Genomic DNA, 6,393 nt, shown 5'->3' with positions numbered 1-6,393 from the left:
AAATCACAAAGAGAAACCACCTCACACCGGTCAGAATGACTAACATTAACAACTCAGGCAACAACAGATATTGGCAAGGATATGGAGAAAAAGGATCTCTTTTGCACTGCTGGTGGGATTGCAAACTGGTGCAGCCACTCTGAAAAACAGTATAGAAGTTCCTCAAAAAATTAAAAATAGAGCTATCCTATGACCCAGCAATTGCACTACCAGGTATTTATCCAAGGGATACAGGTGTGCTGTTTCAAAGGGGCACATACACTCCAATGTTTATAGCAGCACTATCGACAATAGCCAAAGTATGGAAAGAGCCCAGATGACCATCGACAGATGAATGGATAAAGAAGATGTGGTGTAAATACATATATATATATATAAAACCCCCATACACACACGCACGCGCGCGCGCGCGCGCACACACACACACACACACACACTGGAGTATTACTTGGCAATAAAAAAAGAATGAAAGCTTGCCATTTGCAACTATGTGAATGGAACTAGAGGGTATTATGCTAAGCGAAATTCGTCAGTCAGAGAAAGACAAATATCATATGACTTCATTCATATGAGAAATTTAAGATACAAAAGAGATCAACTTAAGGGAAGAGAAGCAAAAATAATATAAAAACAAGGAGGGGGACAAAACATAAGAGACTCTTAAATATAGAGAACAAACAGAGGGCTGCTGGAGGGGAGGGGGAGAGGGGATGGGCTAAATGGGTAAGGGGCATTAAGGAGTCTACTCCTGAAATCACTGTTGCACTATATGCTGACTAAGTTGGATGTAAATTTAAAAATTAATTTGTTAATTAATTGATTTTAAAAACAAACAAAAAACCAGTTGTGTTTTTATACTTGCAATGAAAAACCCAAAAGAGAAATTAAGAAAACAATTCCATTTACAATAGCATACAACGGAATAAAATATCTAGGAATAAATTAACAAAGGAGGTTAGTTATACACTGAAAACTATAAAGCATTCCTGAAATAAATTAACCCAAAGAAATGGAAACACATTCCATATTCATGGATTGGCAGACTTAACATTGTTAAGATGTCAGTACGATCTAAAGCAATCTACAGATTGAATGCAATCTCTATCAAAATTCCAGTGACTTTTGTAGAAACGTAGAAATGGGAAAGCCAATCTTCAAAGTCATATGGAATTGCAAAGGACTCCAAATTACCAAAACAATCTTTAAAAGGAAATGAAGTTGGAGAACTCAGCTCCTGATTCAAAAGTTTATTACAAAGCTATAGTAATTAAAGCCATGTAATCGTGGCATAAAGATAGGCATATAGATACTTATCTGGCATGGGAGATGCCAAGATCACGAAGGTGGTTTTCCCAGGGCGAGGCTTATTCATTGCACTCTGAATGTGCTATCCCCTGTGATTTCCCCAAATGTGGGAAACTCGACTGTATAATTTGTGATAGTGGGTGACTGAGTTTATGCTTTCCCCTTAAAAAGAAGACCGCTATATAGACAAATAGAATAGAATTGAGAGTCCAGATATAAACTGAAATACCTATGATCAATTGATTTTCAACAAGGGTGTCAAGACTGCTCAATGGGGGAAAGAAGACTCTTTAACAGGTGCTAATGGAAAAACTAGATATTCACATGCAAAAGAATGAAGTTTGGCTCCTACCTCATACCATATACAAAAATTAACTCCAGATGGATCAAAGACCTAAAGGTAAGTGCTAAAACCATAAAACTCTTAGAGGAAAACATGACAATCAATTTTGGCAATGTATTCTTAGATATGGTATCAAAAACTTGGGCAACAAAAGGAAAAATAAAATGGACCTGACCAAAATTAAAATTCTTGAGCATCAAAGAATATTCTTAAGTAAATGAAAAGAAATTCTACAGATTGGGAGAAAACATTCGCAAATCTTGTATCTGATAAGGGTTTAAAATCCAGAGTATATTTAAAAAATTCCTATAACTGAACAATGAAAAGACAATCCTATTAAAACTGGACAAAGCATTTGAAAAGACACTTCTCCAAAGGAGATATACAAATGGCCAAAAAATACATGAAAAGATGCTCAAAATTGTTAGTCATTAGGGAAATACAAATAAAAATCACTGTGAGATCGCACTTCACACCTACCAGGTTGCTTATCACAGAAAAAAAGAAACAGAAAATAAGTGTTGGCAAGGATAGAAGAAATTAGACCCTCATACATTGTTGGCGGGAACGTAAAATGGTGTAGCTGCTGTGAAAAGCAGTCTAGTTAGTTCCTTAAAAGGTAAATCATAAAGTTTCAAAGCAATTCCACTTTTTGGTATATATAAAAGAATTGAAAAATGTATCAGATACTCTTAAAAAATGTTCATTGCAGGATTATTCACAACAGACAAAAGGTGGAAACAACGCAGTGTCCATCAACAGACGAATGGATAAACACAATGTGATACATAATGCAATGGAGGATTACTCAGCCAATAAAAAAATGGAGTTTTGATACATGCTACAACATGGAAGAACCTTGAAAACATTCTGCTAAGTGAAAGAAGCCAGATACAAGAGGACAAATACTATATGATTCCACTTATCTGAAATATCCAAAATTGACAAAGTCATATGGACAAGAAAGTAAATTAGAGGTTACCCGGGGCTTGGGCATGGTGGAAATAGGGAATTACTGCTTAATGGTTACAGGGTTTTTGATTTAGGTGATGAAAACGTTTTGGAAACAGATAGTGGTAATGGTTGCACAATATTGTGGATATTAATGCCAGTGAATTGTACACCTAAAATTGTTAAAATCATAAATATTATGCCACACATGTCTTACTACAAACACTAATTCCAAAAAGTGGTCAATTAACCCAAGAGAAAAAAGAAGTACAGGCTGGGGAAAAAAAAAACCAAACAAAGAAAAGACATAGCAAACTGAAATCAGCTGGCAAGAGGATAGATTTTATTTCAAACATACCAATAATCATGTAAATGTGAATGATCTACACGTACCAATGAAAAGACAGAGATTGTCAGACTGGATTACAAAGCACAATTCAGGGTGTCTGGGTGGCTCAGTCGGTTAAGTCCGACTTAGGTCATCATCTCGCAGCTCGTGAGTTTGAGCCCTGTGTCGGGCTCTGTGCTGACAGCTCAGAGCCTAGAGCCTGCTTCAGATTCTGTGTCTCCCTCCCTCTCTCTCTGCCCCTCCCCGACTTGCACTCTGTCTCTCTCTCTCTTGATAAATAAAACATTAAAAAAACACACACACAACCCAACTACATGCTGACTACAAGAAACGCATTTTGAATATAAAGAAATAAATCAAAAGGAAAATGGGAGAAATATATACCATACAGATATTATCTAAAGTTGACCTAGCTATGTTAATTTCAGACAACGCCAAGTTCAGAGCAATGAATATTTTCAGGGATAGAAAGGGACATTGCATAATAATACACGTATCAATTTTCGAGAAGATATATCCACCCTAAATATGGATGTACTTAAAAGAGAGCTTCAAAATTCATGAGGCAAAAACAGAACTTAAAGGAGAAAAAGAGAAATTCACAACTATCGTTGGAGATTCCAACATTCCTCTATCAATGATTGATACAATGAGTAGACAGAAAACCAGTGAAGATATAGATAACATGAAGAACACTGTCAACCAACTTGACCCCACTGACACTTACGGACTACTTCAACCAACATAATACAGATCTTAAGTGAACATGGAACAATCATGAAGTTAGACCATATTTTGGGCCATAAGCAACATTTGGCAAATTTGAAATAGAAATCATACAAATAAGACCATATTGGAATTAAACTAGAAATTATTATCACAAAGATATCTGGGAAGTCTCCAAATTTTTGGAGCTTGAAGAGTATACTTCTAAATAACCCAAGGGTCAGAGGAAATTCTCACGGCAAATTTAATAATATATTTAATTAAATAAAAATGAAAAGATAACATATTGAAATTTGTGGGATGTAGCAAAAGCAGTGCTTAGCAGGAAATTTATAGCATTTAATATTTATTAGAAAAGAAAGTCTCAGATCATTAATTGAGAACACATGTAGAGGAATTAACATAATGATTGAGCGGGGCACCTGGGTGGCTCAGTCAGTTGAGTGTCCGACTTCAGCTTAGGTCATGATCTCACGGTTTGTGGGTTCGAGCCTCGTGTTGGGCTCTGTACTGAACGCTTGCTCAGAGTCTGAAGCGTGCTTCTGATTCTGTGTCTCCTTCTCTCTCTGACCCTCCCCACTCACGCTCTGTCTCACACTATCTCTCAAAAATAAGTAAATGTAAAAAAAAGCTAAATTAAAAAAAATATAATGATTGAGCATGAAATTTAAGCTGGGCAGGGAGGGAAGTGAGGACATGAAGGGAAGTGGGAGTAGCGGGTTTAATGAGTGGGGCCAAAATATTGTTATGGTGGAGGAACAATAAACATGAGTTAGAAAGGAGAAAGTGTTAGTTGAAAAGTGGGATGCTTTAAGTTGAGAAAAGGGAGGAATAGGTTTTTTTGTTTTGTTTTGTGGTAGTCATTATAAGGTCAGTGGTATGGCTATGTGGGTTAGTGGGTTAGTGGGTAAAGTAGGGTGGAGGCAAGATATTGAGGGGAGAAGAGGTCAAGGAAGTGAGAGGCCAGACTATCATAAAGATCATCTATGTGCATACTGAAACGACCCAGAATTATGACAGCAATAGCATTGCAGGGAGTAACAGTGAACTGGGTGCTAAAATCTTCAAGGAAGCAGTGTGAGTGATCCAGGGGTCAGTGGTTGCCCTGAGGACAGACAGTGTGTGATTTGATCCGAGGACCCGAGACTCAAAGCTGGAGATTGTTATTGAGGAGGGAGGAGAATGTCTTGGAAGTGACAACAAGGAGCATACCTTTGACACTTCCAGTCCGTGTGGTGCTAGAGGTGTGGGAGAGAAGGCTGAACCATTTAAAGAGGATTTCGGGGATACTAAGGACTTTGGAGTTTAATTTCGGTTGAGGGAGAAGATGAAGGGAATATGCAGAGACACAGTTGTGGATATAGGGGAATTGATGATAGCTGTCCATGCAGTCTACAAAGCATAGTAGGAAAGGGTTTCAGAAGGTGGGGAGGAGGGATATGGCCTCATAAAAGTGATATACAGAGCTGTCAGACTACACACAGAGAGGAATGAGTCTAGGGAGTCTTAGGGTGACTGACATAAATAGATAAAAGCCATGTTAAGGTTATTTATGATGGTTTCAAGATGAATAGTAATGGTCAGTCCCTGGGAGTGAGAGGTGGTGGTCTGTATCAGTCACGGTTCAGTCAGAGAAGCAGAACCAATAGGAGATACACACACACACACACACACACACACACACACACACACACACGTATGGTTTACGTGATTGTGATATATACATTTGAAACTTAAACACATGCTTGAACTGCATGCATCTACTTATACACAATTTTTTTTCAATAAATAGAGCACAGTACTATAGTTTCTTTTCCTTATGGTTTTCTTTTTCTTAAACGTTTATTTATTATTTTTGAGAAATAGAGAGAGAGAGAATGAATGAATGAACAGATGAACAGGGGAGGGACAGAGAGGGAGACACAGAATCTGAAGCAGGCTCCAGAATGTGAGCTGTCAGCACAGAGCGTGTTGTGGGGTTCGAATTCATGAACCGTGAGATCATTACCTAAGCCGAAGTTGTATGCTGAACCTACTGAGCCACCCAGGTGCCTCCCCTTATGATTTTTTAAATAAAAATTTCTTTTTATAGCTTCCTTTGTTATACAAAGACAACATATAATACATATAACATACTAAGTATGTATTAATCAACTGTTTATATTATTGTTAAGACTTCCGGTAAACAGTAGTTAAGTTTTTGGGCAGTCAAGAATTATACACAGATTTTCTTTCTTTAATGCTTATTTATTTTTGAGAGATAGAAAGGCAGAGAGAGAAAGGAAGACAGAGGATCTGAGGCAGGCTCTGCGCTTTCAGCAGAGTGCCTGATGTGGGACTTGAACTCATGAGCCATAAGATCATGACCTGAGCTGAAGTCTGATGCTTAGCTGAAGAGCCACCCAGGCGCCCCTACATGGGTTTTCAACTGCACGGTGGGGAGTGTCAGAGCCCCTAACCCCTGCATTATTTCAGGGTCAACTGTACTTTGTCTGGAATGTATGGTCTTGCAATTGCATAGCAATTGGATAGCCATTGTTAATGTAAATATGGAAACTCACCTGGGATGTTTGGAGACTATTCTCTAGGTAACTCCAGGATCTGGGCTTACTAAGAAGTTGAGCAAATGTCCATTTTGATTCCTCAAAGTGATGATTCTGGGCTAGATAGTTCACAGTAGTAGACTTGTACTTAATTTAAGATATAGCTGAGATGGCTG

At 37.9% G+C, this 6,393-nt stretch overlaps 1 non-coding gene across 1 annotated transcript; it reads left to right on the top strand.

Annotated features, from left to right (window-relative positions):
- Positions 1–1,306: 1,306 nt before the first annotated feature.
- Positions 1,307–1,470, top strand: LOC115284528. Its single transcript, XR_003905274.1, has one exon. It is a non-coding gene; the product is annotated as a U1 spliceosomal RNA (small nuclear RNA).
- Positions 1,471–6,393: the final 4,923 nt, after the last annotated feature.

This window comes from Suricata suricatta, chromosome X (genome assembly GCF_006229205.1).
Source record: "Suricata suricatta isolate VVHF042 chromosome X, meerkat_22Aug2017_6uvM2_HiC, whole genome shotgun sequence".
Taxonomy (NCBI): domain Eukaryota; kingdom Metazoa; phylum Chordata; class Mammalia; order Carnivora; family Herpestidae; genus Suricata; species Suricata suricatta.
This window is presented reverse-complemented; position numbering and strand designations above follow the sequence as displayed.